The following is a 24162-nucleotide window of genomic DNA, read 5'->3' on the forward strand; positions in this document are numbered from 1 at the left end:
TTTCAAAAATAATAAATAAATAAATAAGGGCGGGCTAATAGTAATAGCTAACGAGATAAGACTCTAAAGAGAGACAAAGAGACACAAAAATGTTGTGAATTGTTAAATAAAATGCACTATTTCACTATATATTACCAAATTAAAAGACCTGAGACTAACAAAACATTTGAAAGAGAGAGAAAGAGAAATCTGAGGGGTTACCACCTCCGTTATACTGACCTCCCACCACCATCAAGACACCGAAACCCCTACGAGTAATCTTTTTTTCTTTTTAAATTAGGAGCTTAAATATGATTTAGGTTAGGTAATTTGGTTAGTTAGTTTTTGTTTTGAATATATAAGTAGAGAGAATATTAGGTGCGCAATGTAAAGTCATATTCTACCATGGTTTAATTTTAAATCATCTATAAGACACATGCATACACACTTGCTCACACCATGTCTTAATATCGCACTATCGATGAGTGAAAGATAGTCAGAGAGTTGGGTATACTTTTATTTCATAGTATGAAATATGTAAATACAACACAAATTACTTTATTTCATGGTCCCATTACTCTTTTGCATTTTTTTTTTTGATTCATGATTTAAAAAAAAAAAAAAAATTTTACCTTAAGAAGGCTACAAATATGCAATGAAGCCACTAAACCAATTTTTAATATCACAAAATGTATATGTTTCTTTACTCTAATTTAGTTTACTTTTTTATTTTATTTTATAATTTATGTATAACATTATTCAAAAGTGTTTTACATAAAATATCATAAAATTATCCGTGCATTGCACGGGCAACTTACTAGTTTCTAATAAAAAGTAGGCCAGGTTTTTCAAAGCCAAGGTACACCCTTTGGCCCTTGCAAGAACTTACAACGGGCATGTACTACATATGCCTTTAGTTTGTTAATAAGAGAATAGAATTTCTTTCAATGATGATTTTGATAGCTCTCCACTAGTAAGAAGAACCCTTTCTTTAGCAAGACTAACAAGTCTTGTTTTACATGGAAGTTTATTATTGTTGATTATGTTATGGTATCCAAAACATTGAACAATAGATATTATTCTTATTATGCATCTAGCAATTTTGATGCAAATTCAGTGATGTCATGAGATTGAGAAAGAGAAAGAGAAAGAGCCTCTTTTTGTATTCATCACAATGTTCGGCACTCTCTGGTTGGTTGTAAATGAAGAAATTGTTATTCTAAACTAAAACTATGTTGTCTGTTGGTCTTTCTCAAATTCAGCACTCTATCAGATAGAGATAGGAAATTTATTGATGATGAAAAAGAAGTTTCTTTCAAGAAATAGTGTTGCCTTGTATCTATGTTACTTAAAATTTGATTATGATCTCCTCCTTGTTCATTCTATAGAACCCGTTGTCCCAAATTGCAAGCTTTGGCTCTAGCTTAGTCAATTAAGCTATTGCCTGAGGCGCTTTACAAGAGCAAGACTCCAAATTTTTGTTTGAACGTTAGTTTTATTGAAACAATTATTAAATTAAATCTGCGGTTTGCTTGGATAGGGCAGCTCTTAGGCTAAGCCAATAGTCCGTTTAGTTAGAGGGTAAAAAAGTAAGAGTATAGAAAATTGAGAGACGATAAAAAAGTTTTTAGTTTTCTCTTGTAGTGTTTGGTTAAGAGTGGAAAAGTGGAGAGATAAAAAAATGTAATTTGTTTAAATTTACTTTCTTGCCTCTACTAAAATAAAGTAACAAATTAAGGAAAAAAAACTGGATGAACCAAAAAAACAAAAACGAAACTGATGAAACACAACCAAAAAAATTATATATATAAATATATATATATATATATAAAAGCAAACCGAATGAAAAGTATAGAAAAGGACAAAAAGCTAAAGAAGGAAATTAAAAAAAGAAAAAGAAAAAGAAAATAGTTGAGTAACAGAAAATGACAAAACTGAAAAAAGAAAAAAAGTGCCAAGAAGAAACCGAGAAAACCCAGCAGGTTGCAACACATGGGTGCTTTAGTTTAAACATTTTCTCTTGGATTTTCTTCCTAATTTGGGGAAAAAATATTTTGATGAGCCTGAGAAGAAAACAGTCTAATCCCACTAATTTTCCTTCCTTAAATATTTCCAACCAAATATCCAAAAAATCCTTTTTTTTCCACATTTCTTTTCCATCTCCCTAAATTCCTTCCAGACCCTAAAGCCACGTATGATGTGGGTCAATATACATTCAACCTAATTTGTTAGAAGTGTGCTAAATCACCATGAATGATCAATTTTTCATAACAATTCAAGACTTCAATTTTTTATAAACAAGTCTCCATACGCTAAACAATCTACCTCTCAATAGGAAAATTAACATTGGAAATTAAATTTTAGCTCTTCTCATGTTACCCAAGGTAAATTATAAGTATTTTCTAAAATAATAATAAATTTTAATCTTTTTGATTTGGATGTTGAGTGGAATTTTTTAAATACCAAATATTTTTTTTACTATTATTTTATTGACCACATTAGTGTTTATCATGCGAACTATGCATCCTATGTGCCACATAAGATATTTTATTTAGTAAGATGAAACGATTTTAAAAAATTAGGGGCCAAATAGGAGCCCAAAAAATTGAAAGCCAAAGTAAAAAATGACAAAAAATACAAGAACCAAAAAGATATTGTATTCAAATGTTCCTATATAACGATCATAAAAATAAATAATAATAAAAAAGTTCCTACATAACTTTTTCATCGTGGTCGACACTCCACTATGACTATAATACTACAACTTTATAGAGTTGATAACTTTGTAAATAAGCGGGGAAATTCACTTCACTTTGTGCCTTGTGGTTGGGCCAAAGGGAATATAATAAATCAGTGTGAACTGATAACGTACGGCCTGGACTTTATTGTTGAGAGGTGGCTCTGCTTTTGAGATTACATAGTGGCTTCCAGTGTGAACTGATAGACTTCATTGATTGACCAGAGCGGACCTGCTTTTGTATTTGCTATTTGGTTTCTCCTGAATATCATCAACCAGTTCATTTTCTACCTACTCTTTCTCACAGACTCTTCTTTCTCTTCTTGTGATATCCAGCAAATTTCCCATTTCCAATCTATGGCTCGTGCTTTACTTTCTGCTATTGTGGAGCAGCTTGGTTCTTTCATTTCTTCAGAGTTCGCCTTGACTGCAACTGTCAAACAAGAAGTCCAAAAGCTTGAAACCAAATTCCGTACCATCCAGGCAGTGCTCAATGATGCTGAGAAGAGGCAGCTGAAGGAGGAAGCTGTGAAGCTTTGGTTAGATAAGCTCAAATGCGTATCCTACGAGATGGACGACGTGTTGGATGAGTGGAACACTGCCATGATCAGAGAAGAGATTGAGAAACAACAAAAAGACGAAGAAAAAGCTGAACTAGCACTACTAAGAAGAGGAAGGTATGGCCCCTCATCTCAGTTCCTAATCTTTTTCAGCATCGTGATATTGCTCATAAGATAAAAGAACTTAACGAAAAATTAGATGAGATTAACAAAGAGAGGGAAATGTACGGGTTTGAATTGAGTAGGGCCATTGAAGAAGTAGTTGAGAGGCCAAAAACTACTTCTTATGTTGATGTGTTTGATATTCTTGGTCGTGATAGGGTTAAGGATCATTTAGTGAGCATTCTATTGGGCAAGGGTACTGAAAAAGAAAAACTCCCCCATGTCATCTCTTTGGTGGGCATGGGCGGTATGGGAAAAACAACACTTGCCCAGCTAGCCTTTAATCATCATGAGGTGATGGATCATTTTGAAGAAAGAATTTGGGTTTGTGTTTCCGAACCCTTTGATCAATGTAGGGTTGCAAAAGCTATTGTTGAAGCTTTGGGAGTTCATGATTTTAACACTACTGAATTGCAGAGTCTATTGGAAAAAATTTGTGAATTAATCGGGGGAAAGAAGTTTTTTCTTGTCTTTGATGATGTGTGGACCGAAGACTATGCAATGTGGAAGCCAATTAGAGATGCACTCAAAAGTTGTGGTTCCCAAAGTAGTAAAATTCTAGTCACTACACGTAAAGGCAAAGTTGCGAAGATGATGGAAAGTGCAAATACGATCAAGTTGGAGGAATTGTCTGAGGAAGATTGTTGGTTGGTGTTTAGTAAAATAGCATTTATTGATAAGGATCCTAAGCAATGTGAGCAACTAGAAGTCCTTGGCAAGCAAATATCAAAGAAGTGTAAAGGCTTGCCCCTTGCTGCAAAAACTCTAGGGAGTCTCATGCATTTCAAGAAAAGTAAAGAAGAATGGAAGAACGTTTTGGATAGCAATTTGTGGGAATTAGAAGATGTTAAAAGAGGTCTTTTTGTGCCATTGTTACTTAGTTATTTTGATTTGCCATCACCACTGAAACGGTGTTTCTCATATTGTGCTGTCTTTCCGAAAGATCATGCTTTTAATGTTAATGAGTTGGTACATATGTGGACAGCACATGGATTTGTTGAGTCAAAGGGAAATATGGAGGTGGAAATCATGGGAAGAGAATACTTTGATAATTTAGTCATTCGCTCTTTCTTCCAAGAATATATTTACGGGTACAAAATGCATGATATAGTGCATGACTTTGCACAGTTGATTACTAAGAATGAATGCTTTATAATCAATAGTGACATAGAGTCGGAATCAGATTATAATAATGCTCGCCATTTGAGATTAGTAATTCCAGAAGAAACTCAATTTCCTGTGTCCATTGATAGTGCCAAAAATCTACGCACCCTCATTTTTTTTAATCAAGGTGGTTATAACATATCCAATTTATTCCAAAATTTTAGACTTTTACGAGTGTTAAAGTTGGAGTGTAGAATGAAACTTCCGCATACCGTGGAAAATTTAATACATTTAAGGTATCTCATTTTGTTTGAGTACAATGAGGTATTGCCTGAAGCCATTTGTAATCTATGCAATTTACAATATTTGGAGATTACCCAGACTTATGGTTCTGTTTTCACAAAATTACCTCAGGGGATAGGTAAATTAATTAACTTAAGACATCTTGTTGGAAAAAAATTTCTGATTCCAAGAGGGATTGGAAGATTGATTTCTCTTAGAACATTAAAATGTTTTAGCATAAGTGACGAGGATAGTGAAAGATGTAAACTCGGAGAACTAAAAGATTTGAACCACCTGCAAGGGAGTTTTGAAATACGTGGGTTGGGGAACCTGGTAGATATAAGTGAGGCCAAGAATGCACAACTTAAGAAGAAGATACACCTTCGTGAATTGAAACTATCTTTTAAGAAAGGGAAGGATAGAGGATGCTGGGATGATTTTGTTCCAAATGCCGTCGACCCCAACGATAAAAGAATGGAGAGGGATTTATTAGTTTTAAATGCGTTAGAGCCACCTCAAGACTTGGAGCTGTTAGACATTTGTTGGTACGAGGGCACCACAATGTCTCCTAAATGGTTGATGTCCTTGACCAAATTGAAAACAGTTTCTATCGAATCGGTCGCCAAGTTAATGAGTTTGCCTCCTTTGGGGAAGTTTCCGCTCCTCGAATTGTTAACTATATACAATGTGTATAGTCTGAAAAAAGTGGGTGTTGAATTTTTGGGAATAGAATCTGAAAACAAGAAACAAGACATAATATTCCCAAATTTGAAACATCTCAGGTTTCTGTGGTTGGAGGGGTGGGAAGAATGGATTGGGATTGGAGGAAAAGAAGACACAGACTGTATTACTGTAATGCCACGTCTTCAATGTTTGGAAATTCATTGTTGCAGAAAGTTAAAGTCGCTGCCGGACTTCCTGCGTACAATTCCATTGAATAAATTGGAGATCGCTGGCTGTCCAATCATCGAGAAACGTTGCCAAAGAGAGACAGGAGAGGACTGGCGCACCATTTCTCACATCCCAAACATCCATCTTCTAGAAGATTCTGATTATGCTCGGGTAACTCATTCTGCTTCTTCATCTCCTTACTCTTCATTTATTTTGCAAATATATACTATCAATTAAATATTCTCATTTTTATGAAAATAAATTACTCACAACCTAGATTGATGAATTTAACATATTCTCATAAATTTGAGTTAGCGTGGTTTATTGTTGTTGCTTAGATTTAGTTAGCTTGTGATGTATTCAAAATTGCTTGATGGGGACAATAAATTTTCAGAAATGATTTAAAAAATACAAGGCTGGACTTTCAGACGGAATAATCAAATGAACGTGTCTCTAGATTTTCACTCATTTGCATTTAAATGTAAACAACTCAAAATCAAATGCCTACCTCTTTCTATTTCATTTGCGGTTTAATTTTTTTATGGGTCTTGTTCATTTTATTGATTTAGATGATATTGTAAGAATTGCGCATGAGCAAAGTTCATCCTCAGCTTCATTCGGCATTGCAAGTCTGAACCAGTAAAGGGTAACTTCTTCCTACTTCTTTCTTCCTCTTCTGCTGCTCTTGTCATTTGGCTGAAATATCAATTAATTATTTTCATTAACTCTCAAAATTTATCAAATTTTGGCCAAACTCACAACAAGACTGTTAGCAATGGTTCAATCTAGTAGGCCCACTATTTGCAACATTACCAGAATGAGTAAATGTATGGAAGATTTTTCATTTATTTTAAAGATTCCAGACTGAATAGTAATGAAACATTACTTGTGGATTTTTATTATTGGCATATGGCCTTGTTATTTAACATTAACATTTTACTTAATTTTGAGTAGGATTTTTCTTGTGTCTAAACTTAATACAATCCTTGCATCTCATTTTAATTTGCTTTTCTAAGTGATACAGAAAATGCTGTCCATTTTTTAAAGAACTGTGCAATTTTCACTAGTGTAACATAGTTATAAATTTGTCAAAAAAAAAAAAAAAAACATTGCCAAGCTTCCTTTTTTTTTTTTCCCTTATGTTCTCTTTTATTGCAAAGTATATCCAAATATTATTTTTTTATCTTTTGTAACGAGATGATTTTTCTTACTGTTTTGTCCATCTCTAATAACCTCATGCTAGATATTTAATTTTGTTGGCCTCATTTAAACCATACATCAAATTCTATTATGTAGGGAAGTATATTTTGTGCTTGAGCAAAATTGCACGCATGGATGCACTTTTGAGAAAGACATACAGAAGAAATGCGTTCATTTTATTTTGGCAGTAAAGCTTGCATATCGTATGACACATGAAAGGTTAGGTAGGTACTTGACAATCTACAACTTATGCAACCTTCTATCCTTAATCTTCAGGCTTTGATGTTTCACCTTTCAAATTTGATTCTGGATGCACACAGATTTCTTGTCTTAGTGATGTGTTTCTTATCAATGAAGATGAAAAAGAGTGAGATGTTACGACCAAGGGTAGAGGGCACAATTTGATAAATACTTGCTATTTTGAAAAGGACACCATAAGAAGTGGAGAGGAGAAGATAGGACCAGTCTTGATCTAGGCACATAAATGTTGCTTCTTGCATAGGTAACTCTCTCCTTTCTATTTATTTTTCTTTTTTCATTTATTGCTGCATTTGTTTTTTGTTCCATGGTCAATCATTTTTTTTTTCAACCTAATAATACCTTAGGAATGTCTTGCTCTCCTTCAGTCTAGGAACAATACCCTAGGAATATTTGACAAAAATTGTGATTTTGAAAACATTATTTCACAATTGAACTAAAATCATGTTTTCAAAACACGATTTTCAAATAAAATGTGTGCAGAATTTGAAATAACGAGTGTGTACCAAGACTTTCCCTTTTGACTAAACCAATTCTAATTTCCAATGTCACAATTTCCTCTACTTTGTCCATCCCAACTGGTTTTTGCTTAAGGAGGGGAACCCTTCCGTCCATGCAACCATAATTGAAGTGAAAACTTTGACCAAACCAAATAAGAGAAAGTCTAACTACACAAACAATTTGACAACAAGTTTCACACATGTTGAGGTGTTTGGTCAGTAATTTGAATGTCATAAAGTGATGATAATGGTGATTCTAGATGAAAATGATGTTGCCATCAATTATATCCTGCTGAGTGCTAAAAAATTGTAAAATTTATTGTGTAGCATTGCACCGCCACATGAACCTGCCATATTGTCTCTGCAACTCAGAGTCTAATATACAACACAGTTGTGGCAAAGTGCAAGTGAAAGTGTACAGTAAAATATATACTGGCCTCTTTCTCCATCCCAACGCGTAAAGCGGTGTTCAAAGCACATGCATTTCTGTCTTCGTCCCTTCCATCCATGATGTAGCTCTCCCTCAGTCAGACTCGGTGGGCTCCAACTGAATCACTATGACTCTGCCATGCACATGGGCTCCTCTGTTGCTCAGTTTTCCTTCACGCAAAAGCTCTCAACCACAGAGCACTCTTAACGCAAAAAATCGTTAGAACAAATTTGATTCTCAACTGAAATCCACCAATCATGCTCATACGTCTCTATATCTATAAATACTCTTACCCACTCAAACATTCTTCAGTCTCCAAACACTTAAACTAATTTTGCTCTTGATTTCTCTCTAAATCGGTGAGTTTCAGTTTATATATATGTGTGTGTGTGCGTGCGCTAAAAGCCAACTTTGTATTGAGGTTCTGTATTGAGATTTGAACCCTGCTTCATTCAGGCACTGAGCCTCACTCACTGTCACTCAGATGGTGTTGTTTCCTTCTCTGCAATCTGCATATTGAAGCTTCTGTTATCTTATTTCATTTGTGTTTTTAGCAGCTGCTCTGTTTTTACTGTAGCATTCACTTGTTTTAGGCTGGATACTCTTGTTGTTGCATGGGTTTTTGTATTCTTCTTGATTTGTTTAATGAAAGTTACTGATTCATCAAAAAAGTTATTCACAATCTCTTTCATTTATTTTGTGTTTCTTTTAAACTAACTTGTATGTATTATTTTATTCGTACATGCTAAAGTTTACATTGTTCCATATTTAGCCAAATGCCTTCAAATCATACTTGTGAAAAGAGGAACAAGATCTAAATCAATGAAAAGGCGTACTAAGCTAAGGCACTTGAATCCATGCATTATTGAAAATCCTTCTGGTTGTGTTATTAGTATACCTATAAGCTGAGATTTTTTTTTTCTTTAAGCCTATTGGTTGATTTTGAGATTAAAAAAACTCTCTTTTTGGCTTGATAATGAGAAGATTGATGGAACTCTTGTCGCACCAGATGGATTGGAAGCATGGTCGGCAAAAACTAGTATGCAAGAGAGTCTGATCTTCATAAGTATCAGGGGATGTTATTGCACAGGGTTGGTCTTATAAATGGCAGATGAGAGAAATGGTGGAATATTCATGGCAGGCATGACAAAGTGAGCCTTTATATTTATTTCTAATCATACCTCATTAATGTTGACATCCTATATTAATGGAATAAATCTTGATGATGCTTTAAGACGTAAACAAAAGTAGCTAGAAAATTAATTTGGAAGTTAAAACTTTGTAGAAGTTCTTCCATTGAAGTTTTTAACTTATGCCATAAGTTTTGCTTCTAGTTCTGGTTTGAAAGTAAGGGGAGTTGAGTTAAGATCAGCCCCAGGTTTCATTTTGGATTTGGTCATTTTCAGAATGTCCATTTAGAACTTGTTGATAGTCCTAACATGATGTAGAATAGACTGCTATGGTCGTTCTGGACTCTCATGCGCACCTGAAATCATCACGCAAGGCAAAAGGGCAGTAGTAGAAATCATGGGCCTCACAATCAGAATAGCGTGAAATTTGGCAGGCTGAAGCAAAACGGCATTTTAAGCAATATTGGTTACTTTGCCACGAGGTACCCCTGAAAATGGCGAATTCTTTCATTTAGGCCCCGAAAACTACATTTTGCCGTTTATAGTAATTTTTGTTTCCTGCATAACTTTTTGCTCAAAAGTCAAAATAAGGTCCCACTTGTTATGGGACAACCCTTAAGGTTAGTAGTTTATGATTCTGCATTAAACTCAAATTTTCCATTTTTGGTAAATATTAGTATTTTGTCACCTAATCACATAATTAATGCAAATTAGGGTTTTAGACGTTTTTCTTAGTATTTATATGTTTTGTAGCCGTCAAAAGCAGTTTAGACTATTATCAATAAACATAGACTTTTTGTCAAATTCTTTCTCTGATAGATTCTAGTTTATCTCCTTGTGGATTTAGGGAATCCACTTGTGGATTTTAGGTTTACTACCAAAAGCTAATAGTCTAGTTTTTGTTCCATCAAGAGAGCATCGTGTGTGCTTTCTTCAAGCTTCTGCGATATCACAACACTTATGGAATTCACTTGGAGGAGAGAAATAATGTGAAAATATACAATTCATTCATATCCACTAGCATATTATTCCACAAGCTCTCAAATCCTGGTTCTTGTCTTCCCTATGTATTTCCTATTCTAAAAATGTCTTACTGTTTGGGTTTAAACCTTTGATACAGGTGATGATTTTATTGGAATACAATGTGGATATAAGGAATGTTACATGCATTTACTATTCTCAAAGGGTAATACCGATTTTTGGTTTATTGGTCTAAGCTACTGCATGGTATCCCTTTTGCATGGAGTTCTGATTGTTTAAGGAGTACAAGAAATCTATACAGGTACTGCTTCACCTGCATCATCTATACATACCTCTTTACTAATTATTGAGATTTGAGACAAAAAGCTATCAAAAAGTCCAAGTTTTGGTTTAAAAAGATTGAAACAAAATGCCATCTTCCTTTGTAGTATAGTCAAATTAAGGTAATTGGCTTGTACTTCAATGTACTGTGTGTAGACCCCACTCTGTTAAAAGAGAATTTGTTATATATGTAGCCAAATATCTTCAAATCCATATTCTTATAATGAAAAGGCATACTCAGTTAAGGCCATGCTAAAGCATGAATTCCTCTAGGGTAATTAAGATTGTGTTTTTCATTATCATTTTAGCTATCTTAGTTCCTTTCATTTAGGGAAAATTTCCTAGGCCCACATGACAGAAGCATTTGCATGCATTATTTAGAAAATCAAAACCATGTTCCCTTCCTCATGTGGCTTTAACCTCAAGTAAAAGAGGTACTTCTACTATTACCAATATTGTTTTCAATGTACTTTCCATTGCTGCTGTTGGGGATGGTGTTATTGATGACTCCAAAGCATTCAAGAATACAGCCTGCAATGCTTCTTGTCCCTCCTAAATATTCCTACGGGGTAGAGTGTACAATTATCAAAGGGCCTTTTGAATCCCATCTCATCTTTCAGGTTGTGTTATCAGTATGGCTATAAGGTGAGTTTTTTTTTTTTCTTTAAGCCTGTTGATTGTTTTAATGATGAAAAACTCGCTTCGGGGCCTAATAATGAGAAGATTGCAGTGACTCTTATGGCACCAGATGGACTTGATGCAGCATCACCAAAAACTAGTAAGCAAGAGTGGCTGGTCTTCAGAAGTATCAAGGGGAATGTCATTACTAGGGGCTGGTCTTATATATGGCAGAGGAGAGAAATGGTGGAATCTTCTTGGCAGGCCTGATAAAGTAAGGCATTTTAATTTCTAATATTACCTCATCAATGTTGACATCTTATATTAATAGTATAAATATAGAGGATTTTTAAGACAAACAAAAGTAACTACAGATTATTTTTTGGAAGTTAAGCTCTGTTGAAATTCTTTCATTGAAGTTTTTAACTAATGCAGGACATGATTTTCGCTTCTAGTTCCGATTTGAAATTAAGTGGACTTTTATGAACAGCCCCAGGTTTCATTTTGGATTGATCAGTCAAAATGTCCATTTGGAATGGCATAGCAAATAATGACCTGATAGAATGCAGTGTATTAGAAAACTTCATTGTTTGTCTTTCTTTGTCGTAGAAAAAGTCAGAGGTTACAAAAGCCTAGACAAAGGTTTCAATTTGCACAAATTTTAATCTGCTTTTGCTTAATTAAGTGGCGGAAAATCGACTAGTCACTTTTTCTGACTGATCCTTCTACCTGTGCAGCATTGGCAGTCTTGGTACAGATAAATCTCGAGCTTGTATTCCGAACTTCACACAGTGAGGGACTCAATCATCAAACACTCTACTAATGGTGTTCAGATCAAAACATGGCTAGGTGGCTCAGGTTTTGTATCCAAGTAGCGTTCCAAAACATTCACATGGACTTTGTTCAAAACCCAATTATTTGAACCAATGCTACCTCCTCGGTAAAAAGTTCGCCAATCATACTTCTGTACTTTGCGTTTTTGGTACATGGACAATTGGACATGGTTCGAAACCCAATTATAAAAACCAATACCACTGCCTCACTGAAAAGTTCCCCGATCATACTTTCATACATATATGGTACTTTTGACATAAAAAAGCCCACCTATGAACATTGCTTGCAGTGATTCAAAGCCATGCAGAAATGTTGACACTTTTGAGAGTGACATAGCTTCCCTGCCCAAGGAAAGAAACATATGAATCCATTTTGCTGGAAAGCTTATGGCAGAATTCACACAAGTACTCTTCCACCAGTTACCTGACACCCAAAGAAGTTAGCATGAGTAGATGATGATTATGGTGATCGGTGTTAAATAATAAGCTGTAATCATGACAAGTTGATTTTGAGAATGATTAAAGGCCTTCAAGGTCAGTCTTCTTGTTAAGGTCAAGGGTCAAATCTCGACACTCAGAATGTTTAGAGCATGTCATTGAGCAATAGGGGTTTTATGAGTTGTTTGATGCATTTCTTTTGTGGAAATGATATTTGTTTATTTACCTAAGAACCAAAAAAGACCGGCTGGTGATGTTTCTGAAATATTGTTTGCAAAAGCAAATCAAACTCATTATCCAATTATTACTTTTCTTCTTGGCATAGTTTTTGTCTTTTTTGGACTTCTTGATGAATTAAGTATATAATTCTTTTCAATTGGCATATTTTCACTTGATAAGTGAATTGTCTACGAGAGTATGTAGTTGTGTAACATATTCATAGGAGGGATATTTTCTTCCATGAAAATAATCCCATTCTATGCATTGGCATGTTTTTGGATTCATTGTCAAAGACCAGAGCATTTTCTTCATTCAGTGAGAATATTTGTGTACCAATAGTTATCAAGTTGAAATGATGCTTAAGTACTGCAACTAGTATAGGGTAGTGTGCTAAATCACCATGTATAGAGTAGTGTTAAGAAATAGTTTCATGTCATTTTTATTTATTTATCTTATAATTTTTACTAGCTTTATAAGGTATGGAGCTAACAAAGTTACCTTTTTGAGTTCCACTTGTCATTTCGGTAATATTTTTAATCCCCCATCAATTTATACAAATTTTTTATTAGCTAGATCCCACAATAACTCATCCAAAATTAGTTGGTGTCAAAATATTTCATATTCCTTACCAAATTAAAACGTCTTCTAGTACTGTGTTGACTATCTTGCTTCAAATCCAATCAAAACGGGTTAACCATTATAATTGAATTTATCATTGAAATGGTTCTCAAAAAAAAAAAAAAAGTTATCATTAAAATCACTTCTTTACCTTTTTTTTTTGTGGAAACAAATCACTTCTTTACCTATCAACAATTACTCGCCACACCTATCAAAAAAAAAAAATAAAAACAATTACTCGCCACATTGTTAGTGAATATTTTTATGTACCTAAACTTATATTACAATTACTCACGACATTGTTAGTGAATATTTTTACTTACCTAAACTTATATTTGGCGATTTGATTGCAATTGAAATCTGTCACTCACATGATAAATGCTTTCACGGCACCTATATATATATAGATATATAGTTCTGTTAAAACTTTGCTGTATTGAGATTTGAACCCTGCTTCATTCTTGTCTGAATTCCTCATATTGAGGCTTCTGTTAGCTTATTTCATTTGAGGTTGGAGTAGGTTTGGAGATAAACCTTTAAACTCCTCTTATTTCTTTTTAATAGATAGGAATTTTGAAAATATAACCGTTGGATTGCATGTTCTTATTATATTCTACTTGAGATAAAAAAAATTAATAGCTATGTTATTAATCAATGTTTAAATTTCAAGTTTTTGTAGTCTAAATTAAGCATAAAAAATAAATTTATGGATCGAATAGTAAATAACATTCAATTAGTATGAAATTTGACATGCATGTTAAAAACATAAAAAATATACAATTTAACTCTTAAAATTTCAAATTTTACTTTCTCAACAAAAAAAAAAATCAAAAAAAAAAAATCAAAATTCACAATTTAAGGCTTAGATTTTCAAAATTCACATCTAAAATTTGTCCATGTTGGTTTTAGTAGCAGCTCCAGTAGCTCTGTTTTTACTCTAGCATTTTACCTGTTTTAGGATGGATGCTCTTGTTTTTGCATTGATTTTGTGTGTGTGTGTGTGTGTGTGTGTGTGTTCTTCTTGATTTGTTTAATGAAAGTTACTGATTTATCAAAAAAGTTATTCACAATCTCTTTCATTTATTTTGTGTTTCTTTTAGACTAACTTGTATGTATTATTTTATGCATTCATACTAAAGTTTACATTTTTTGTTATTTAAGTTGCAGTGTTTTAGTGAGCATGTATGATAGCCTACTAAGTGTTGGCAAGGGAATAAGAAACCTGCCCCCAAACCCAGTCCATAGACTATTTTAACCTTCCTTCTTGCAAACCAAATTCTTAACAAAAGACTAGAATTTCTATTTGCTGTGCCTAAATTTTTTGTTTACTGTTTCAGTGTTTATCTCCGAGTTTATCGGGAACAAATTATTACTTAGGCCTCGTCCGTTTGGAGTGAAAATAGAGAGGATGGAAAACAAAGAGAGGAAAACAGACATTTTCCACTGTTCGTTTGGAGAGAAAACAAAGGAAAGTGGAAAGCCGGGAGGAAAATTTTCCTCCCGAGCCCACAAATATTTTCCTCCCAAATTGGGAGGAAAACTGTGGGAGAAAACTTTGGGATGGGGGCTTTTTCAACATTGCTGAACGTTTTTTTTTCTTCTTCAACGTTACTGAACGTTCTTTTTTTTTTTTTTATAACATTACCTGAACATTTTATATCATGTACTGAGTACAAATAAATCTATTTTTTACATATTATGTAACAAGGGTATAATAGTCAATTTATATAAATTACATTTTTCACCCTCCCACTTCTCCACCCCTCCAACCGGACACACAAGAGGAAAAACTAAATATTTTTCATCCTCCCACTTTTCCACCCCTCCAACCGAACAGACTCTTAGTAATATACTGTGGAGTCCTGGTTGTTTTAAGGAGTCCTATTATCACCTATGAGACCAATGTACAAGAAATCTATATCGGACCTTCAAGTAAGGCCATTTAGAAACTTGACTACAAGGTACATGTGTGGTTCTCATCGTAGACATCAAAACCAATAATTGTGGCCCCAAAAAAAAAAATGTAAGGTTCAACAATTCTTGTGGAGTTGAAGAATTGAAATTGAGTCCAACATCTTTACAAAATAATCAACTCAATGATTGAGTCCAGCCAATGCACTTAATGGGCCTTGCAATTGGGCCAAAAATGTTAACAAATGACCTTTGCAAGCTAGGAAGAGGAAAATTACAAAGACAATTGAGTTAAAAAAGAGTCGAAAGCTAGGACACTGAAAAAATTCCTTTTATTTTGGTTCCAAAAGTAAGAGAAATTTTATTTGAAACCCTATGATTTAAGGGTGTAACAAATTAGACATGAAAGTTTCAAATGTAACAAATTAAATCTTGAAGTTTCAAGAAAGCCACAAATTAACCTTAACTCATTTAAGTGGAATGAAATTGTGTTTTAGTTTAATATGGATTGAAGGTTTAATTTGTTAGCTTTTCAAATGCTTAAAGTTTAAATTGTTATTTTTGAAACAATAGTATTTAACTTGTTACATTTCTAAATTATAGGATCTAAAATATAATTTTCTTTTTAATATAATTTGGAATGAGATTGAGATTATATTTTTTTTAATAAATTCAAATTTAAAATAGGGTAAATTACAATTTACCTACCTGTGGCTTAGTTGAAATTTAAGTTGTCTATCTGTGGTTTAAAATTTGACACTTTACTCACTTGAGGTTATCTTTATCTTTTTTTCTTTCTTTCTTTTCGTATGATACTTTACTTTCAAGAAATCAAGTACTAGGTAAATTTTTTTTCCACTTTTTTTTCTTTTGTAAATTTTGTATTATTAAGTGGATTATAAATATTTAAAATAGTAATTAGTATTTTGCGTACATAATTATTGAATCTTCAACAAATATTTATAGATTAACACATATTACTCTTAAATATAGTCACTCTAAGATTTGAATATGATCTAATAGTATTTTAGAACTTAACAATTCGATAAGTTATCTCTCCTTAAGAAAAATAAAATAAATAAAAAGTTGAGTTTGAAATGAGTTTGGATTCATTAATAAGTATATGTAAAACAAATTTGAGATTAAACTGCTAAAATTTAATATAATTTGGAATGAGATTGAGATTTATATATTTTTTAATAAATTCAAATTTAAAATAGTGTAAATTGCAATTTATCCCCTTGTGGTTTGGTCAAAATTTAAGTTGTCTACCTGTGGTTTGAAATTTGACACTTTCCCTACCTGATGTTATCGTTATCTTTTTTTTTTTTTTTTTTTTTCATTTTGTATGGTACTTTATATTCAAGAAATCAAGTATAGGGTAGATTTTTTTTATTTCAATTTTCTTTCTTTTGTAAATTTTATATTATTAAGTGGATTATAAATATTTAAGATAGTAATTAGTATTTAGCCTACATAATTATAGAATCTTGAAGAAATATTTATAGATTAATTAATATTACTCTTAAATATAGTCATTCTAATATTTGAATGTGATCTAATAGTATTTTAGAACTTAACAGTTCGATAAGTTCTCTTTTAAGAAATAAAATAAATAAAAAAGTTGAGTTTGAAATGAATTTGGATTCACTATTATATCTGAAACAAAATTGAGATTAAATTGATAAAATTTAATATAATTTGGAACAAGATTGAGATTTATATATTTTTTTAATAAATTCAAATTTAAAATAGGGTAAATTACAATTTATCTACTTGTTGTTTGGTCGAAATTTAAGTTGCCTACATGTAATTTGAAATTTGACCATTTACTCACTTAAGGTCATCTTTATCTTTTTTTATCTTTTTTTTTTTTTGTATGGTACGTTACTTTCAAGAAATTAAGTAATAGGTAAAAAAAAAAAAAAACTCACTTTTTTTTTTCTTTTGTAAATTTTGTATTATTATGTAGATTATAAATATTTAAGATAATAATTAGTATTTTGCATACATAATTATAGAATCTTCAACAAATATTTATAGATTAATACATATTACTCTTAAAATAGTCACTCTAAGATTTAAATGTGATCTAATAGTATTTTAGAACTTAACAATTCGATACGTTATCTCTTTTTTAGAAAAATAAAATAAATAAATAGTTGAGTTTGAAATGAGTTTGGATTCATTAATAAATATATGTGAAAAAAATTGGAGATTAAATTTCTAAAATTTAATATAATTTGGAACGAGATTGAGATTTATAATTTTTTTTAAAAATTCAAATTTAAAATAGGGTAAATTACAATTTACCTACCTGTGTTTTGATCGAAATTTAAATTGTCTATCTGTGATTTGAAATTTGACACTTTACCTACCTGGTGTTATCCTTATCTTTTTTTTTTTTTATATGGTACTTTACTTTCAAGTAATCAAGCATAGGGAAAAAAAAATTTAGCTTTTTTTTTGTTGTAAATTTTGTATTATTAAGTGGATTATAAATATTTAAGATAGTAATTAGTGTTTTGCCTACATTATTATAGAATCTTCAACAAATATTTATAGATTAATACATATTACTCTTAAATATAGTCACTCTAAGATTTGAATGTGAACTATTTTAGAACTTAACAGTTTGATAAGTTATCTCTTTTTAAGGAAAAAAAAAATTGAGTTTGAAATGAGTTTGGATTCATTAATAAATATATGTGAAACAAATTTGAGATTAAATTGCTAAATTCTATATATATATACATATATATATAAAATAAGTGATGCAGAGAGAAACTACAATTGCAATTCTAAATTAGAATTCTAATCTATATTGTGCCACGTGTCAATGTAAATATAAAATTGGAGTCTGATTTTCCTGCATCTGTTGTAATTCCGATGTGTTTTTTTTTTCCACACTCGTGTATCTTCAGGTTCACCTCCATTTTCCACACCCACGTATCAGGTTCACCTTTCTTTTCCACATCCACGTATTTTCAGGTTTACCTCCCTTTTTCCATACCGATTCAGGGTCCTTAATATACAGCTCCCTTTTTCTTCAATCAATGCTATGGAATTTTAAAAGAATCTCTCGGTATAAATGATGCATGTATTTGGGTATTTTTGTATCTTATATAAGAAGAGGTTCTCCAAATATTCCGATTGTACTTGTCTTTACAATTTTCATGGTCTTGGTTTATGCTCTGCAAAACGAATTCCAACCATTCCTAAGGTTTGATTACTGCTTCTTTCATCTACCTATATTGTCGTTCCTTTTTGTGTAAATTTTTTATTGTTTAATTATATAATTTTGTGGTTTTCCTATGATTGATGTTGCATGTTTATTTTCTTTCATTTGCCTATACTTTCTTTCCTTTTTGTCAATAATTTTTATTGTTTGATTATAAAATTGTTTTGTTTTCCTATCATTGATGTTGCATATTTTTTTTCTTTTTCATAACATGTTATCAGCACGAGTCTCTACCCAATTTCGAAAGGAAGTTGTAATCTCATTATTCTTTAAATATCAAAGATTATTTGTGTAGTTTTCTCAGCTCACTATAAGTTTTCTTATAAGGAATTAGTACTTATCCTATTTGTTTCTCTTTAAGTTTTATGCTCTTAATTTTAATGATTTTTAATTGATTAAATTTTTTTTTATAGGATTCACGTTATTCTATTGTTATATATTGTTATGAGATGTACGCTCACATTTAATTGATTAAAATATTTTTCTAAAAATGGTTTGTGATAAAGCAATTTAATCATAGCTATATGTACCGTGTATGAATCAATCTTGAATATATATGTCTATGTAGCATTCTTTCATTAGAATTTTGTATGATAAAAATATTTGTTAAAAAATTACATAATGCTAAGTTTTATTAAACATGAATAAACGAAGTCTTTTAAACATGACTAAACTCATGATTAGTAAATAAAATAAAATAAAACCAATAATATCACTTAGATAATAAAATGCAATATATTTATTTCTATTGTTTTATTAAATTATATCCATTCCCATGCGATAGCATGAGTTACATGCTAGTTAATATAATTTGGAACGAGATTGAGATTTATATATTTTTTAATATATTCAAATTTAAATTAGGTAAATTACAATATAATTTACCCACCTGTGATTTAGTCAAAATTTAAGATGCCTACCTGTGGTTTGAAATTTGATACTTTACTCACTTGAGGTTATCTTTATCCTTTTTTCTTTTTTTTTTTCTTTTTGTATGGTACTTTACTTTCTAGAAATCAAGTACTAGGTAATTTTTTTTAAATTTTTTTTTCTTTTGTAAATTTTGTATTATTAAGTGGATTATAAATATTTAAGATAGTAATTAGTATTTTGCCTACATAATTATAGAATCTTCAACAAATATTTATAGATTAATACATATTACTCTTAAATATAGTCACTCTAAGATTTGAATGTGAACTAGTAGTATTTTAGAACTTAACAATTCGATAAGTTATCTCTTTTTAAGAAAAATAAAATAAATGAAAAGTTGAGTTTGAAATGAGTTTGGATTCATTAATATATGTGAAACAAATTTAAGATTAAATTGCTAAAATTTATTATAATTTGTTACAAGATTGAGATTTATATATTTTTTAATAAATTCAAATTTAAAATAGGGTAAATTACAATTTATCCACCTAATAAATGCTCTCACCGCACCCCCTCACTCACACAACATTTTTACATAAAACAACAACAGTCTAGCCGATAACAATTTAGGCTAATTTCCATACATAAGCATTATACAGTCTATAGACTCTACTAGTAAAATTATATATTGATTTTATTTAACTCCAAAACCACACTAAAGAAATTTCTTTTCAATCAAATTCCTTTATTATATGTACTTCTTAAATTCTGTTACTTTTTTAATTCTTAGGTACTCTTGAAGCACGGATAATAATTCTTCCTTCTCTCACATTCATGGTGAGGTCTATTCATTAAATTCATTATAGAATCCACCATGATTGTGAGAGGAGGGAGCACAATTTCTCTGTGCTCCGAGTGTACCTAAGGATTTTCTCTTTTATAGATGCACATACCTAATGTTATGATAACAATGGAAAGCAAATAAAAAAATCATGACTTGTATTGCCTTCGTGTGGTAGATACTAAACGGTATGTATTGCCAAAAATACTATTCCGCCCTTCGCTACTTTTATATATTAGTGTAGATGATATGACCAACATGTAGCTACCCCTTCATTCAATACAAGCTCTCTTTCCCTAACCTAGCTTTCTTCTCACAAACTCTCTCTAACCAACCAACCAAAACCTTCACACACTCTCTCGTTCCAAAGCTCTCTCATATGGAGCAGGAGGAGAATGGTAGGACTTTGTCTGACCTAAGGGAAACTGAGATCTGCTTGCTTGGACAACACAAGCTGGATGGTAACCGGAGTTATGTAGTGTTATGTGATTAAGGTCCTAGACCTTGAGGCTTGTACTCTGCCTTCTTATTTTTCTTGTCCTATATTCAAACAAAAACACAAGAAAAAGCAACCTTTGGCTTTGGCTTAGTCAATTAGGCCATTGCCTGAGGTACCTTACAAGAGAAAGACCCCAAATTTTAGTTTGAATGTTTGTTTTATTGAAACAATTATTAAATTAAATCTGCGGTTTGCTTGGATAGGGCCAGGTCTTAGGCTAAGCCAATTTGGCCATCACTAAGGTTCCATTTGCTTGGAGGGGTGGAAAAGTAAGAGAATAGAATATGTAGAGATGATAGAAAAGTTTTTAGTTCTCTCATGGTGTTTGGTTTAGGAGTGGAAAAGTTGAGGGGGGAAAAATGTAATTTTATTTTAATTTACTTTCATGCCTCTACTAAAAAAGAGAGTTACAAATTACAAAAGAAAAGCTAGATGAACTTAAAAAACAAAAATGAAATAGATGAAACACAACCAAAAAATAATATATATATATATGTATATGTATGTATGTATGTGACGATTCCAAACTCTAATGGCTTTGTTAGTCATAATGGACGAGCCCAAGATACATTACGCATCTATGGCGAGCATTTATGCCAAAGAGTAACAAACCTAGCAACGGAAAAGAAGATGTTACACAAATCGAAGCATAAGTTTGTAATGTATTAACCGTTACAAATAATAATGAATGTAGAGATTCGTTGCTCATTAAAGACAAGATGGCTATAAAGCCAAAGGGGAAGAGAACCAAAAGATACACAATTCTAATCCCAAAAATACTCCAAAAAAAAAAATACTTCATCGTTGGAGGGTTTTTGGCAAACACCACACCATGGAATCCATATTTCTCTATTTTATATCTTATTGTAGGTTTGCCTTAGACGTATCCATCCACTTTGTCCATCTACATAGACGAGAACTCAACTGACAATTTTTTGCATCATCAATATATATAAGCAAATCGAATGAAAAGTTTAGAAAATCACAAAAGGCTAAAGAAGGAAATTTTTAAAAAAGGAAACAGTTGAGTAACAGAAAATGACAAAACCGAAAAAAAAAAGTGCCAAGAAGAAACCAAGAAAACCCAACATGTTGCAGCACATGGGTGCTTTAGTTCAAACATTTTTCTCTGATTTTCTTCATAATATGGGAAGAAAACATTTTGATGAGCCCAAGGGGAAAATAGTATGGTCCCACTAGTTTTCCTACCTTAAATCTCTCCAACCAAACATCCAAAAAATCCATTTTCTCTCCACATTTCTCTCATTTCCTTTCCATTATCCCTAAAATCCTTCCAGCCAAACGGACCCTAAGGCCACGTATGATGCGGCTCAATATAAATTCAACCTAATTGAAATTCTAAAATGTTTTTTTAAAATTTATTTGAAGTTTGCTAAGACACCATGAATGATCAATTTTCCATAACAATTCAAGACTTCAATTTTTTGAAACAAGTCTCCCACATTATATACAGCCATAAACTAAACAATCTCTCTCTTAACACGAAAATTAACATTGGAAATTAGATTCTAACTCTTCTCACGTTACCCAAGGTAAATTATAAGTATTTTCTAAAATAATAAATAAATTTTAATTTATTTGGATGGTGAATGGCATTTTTTAAATATCAAATAATTTTTTTTAATGACCACGTTAGCGTCTAACATGCTAACTATGGATCCTATGTGCCACATAAGCACTTTTATTTAGTAAGATGACGGTTTTAAAAATTGATGGGTATGATAAAATACGAACTCCAATATTGTTCATGGAGGTCGTCCAGGACAAGACTAGGAAAGTAAAGGTTGTAAGAACCTCGTCCATAAGAAGCTCGTCCAAGCATGTCCATGCAAGAAGATGCTTGGACAAGCTTCGCATGGTCAAGTTTCACGAAACCGCACCGTGTCGTCCAAGGGAGCCATCAACCTCGTCCGTAAGAAGGTCGTCCATAGAGGAACGACCTCCCTTGGAAGCAAGGTACGCTCGACTGGAGGACCCCTAGACAAGGTCTTGGCACTTAGGAAAATTCCTAAGTGTGTACAACAACTCCTTATCACACACATAACTTCCAGTGATCTTTATGAGGGAAAATGTAACTCTTAAACAGTTATGGAAGTTATTCCTGAACCCTCACACCTCCTCAAATCTAGGGGAGGTTACAAGTTTAGTAAATGTTTCTAGGACACTATGTAAATGCTCATTCAGACCAGACAAAGGTACGTTTTTACATTTCCTGAAAAGTTGGAACTTCAAAATTATTAAGAGAAAACTAACTTTGCCATCGAAGGGTTCTTGGCCGACGACCCCGATCACTTTTGATCATTTTTCTTTCTTTTTCAGGCCATCAAGAAAGCTAGTAGTTCTTTCTAATCCAAAGCATCCAACCTACTGATTTTTTTCGCATCATAAAAAATGATTTTCAAAAATTAGGGGCCGAATAGGAAGCCTAAAAAATTGAAGGCGAAAATATGATTTTGGTCCTTACATTTTAGAGTCACGGTCAATTTGGTCCATATATTTTGATAATAATCAATTTCGTTCCTGTTATTTTTAACTTACAATCAATTTGGTCTCTGCCATTAATTTACTAACGAAAAATACTTACATATTAAACAGAGAGCATTGTTGGCATACTTCATGCCTACATGGCTTATAAAATAATATTAAACAAATCTAATCAACATAAAAAATTTCTACATTAGCATTTATGTGAAATTATAAACCCAAGTGAGTTGGCTGAGTGGTTGGGCACTCGATCTCAAAGTGCTTGTCCCAAGTTCAACTGGGTGTGCTCCCCAGTTAGAGTCTGAATACCTACACTTTGAAAAAAAAAAAAACCCCTAAGCCAACTATTTACCCTACTAAGGCCCACTCGCCAAAAAAAAAAAAAAGAGAAGAAGAAATTATAAAGGCAAAAATAATGAGAATCATACTTTCTTTTCTTTTCCTTCCTTGGCAACCAAACACAATCTAAACATTTAAAAAAAAAAAAAATCAATACAACCATTGTTCGGTGGGTTCTTTTTTTTCAATTGAAATTGCTGGGTTTGATTTTTATTCAAACCCAAAGTCCTCTCTCTCTCTCTTGGAAATACAGAAAGTCAAACTGAAAGGAGTAAAACCCAGAAACAGCTCCCTAAAGCTAAATTATAATGACCACAAATCAAGTAAATATCCAGATTTTATCCAAAAAAAAAAAGTAAATATCCAGATTAGAAATGGCCAAAAAAAAAAAATTTAACAGCTACTCCCATCGTTACCAGCGATTTGGGTTAGTTGGGACCAATCTTTAAAAAAAAAAAAAATATATATATATATATATATATTTCATTTTCTCACGATTTCTCGGAAACCAAACGGTGGGGAGAGTTTGAACCACTTGTTCCACTCTCTCTACCTTGCCACCGACGAGGACCAAGCCTCTGTCGCGCCGATCAGTCGTCGCACCATTGGGTTGGAGTCCATTGCCACTGCTACTGTTAGGATCGGTGAAGGCAGATGTGATTGGGTTTCTTTGAACGATGAGTTGTAGCTGC

General features: G+C 32.3%; 1 pseudogene; it reads left to right on the forward strand.

The window, feature by feature from the left end:
• Window positions 1–2861: 2861 nt before the first annotated feature.
• LOC142627916 (putative disease resistance protein RGA4) overlaps window positions 2862–24162 on the forward strand; it is a 32830-nt pseudogene continuing 11529 nt past the window's right edge.

This window comes from Castanea sativa, chromosome 3, assembly GCF_040712315.1.
Source record: "Castanea sativa cultivar Marrone di Chiusa Pesio chromosome 3, ASM4071231v1".
NCBI lineage: Eukaryota > Viridiplantae > Streptophyta > Magnoliopsida > Fagales > Fagaceae > Castanea > Castanea sativa.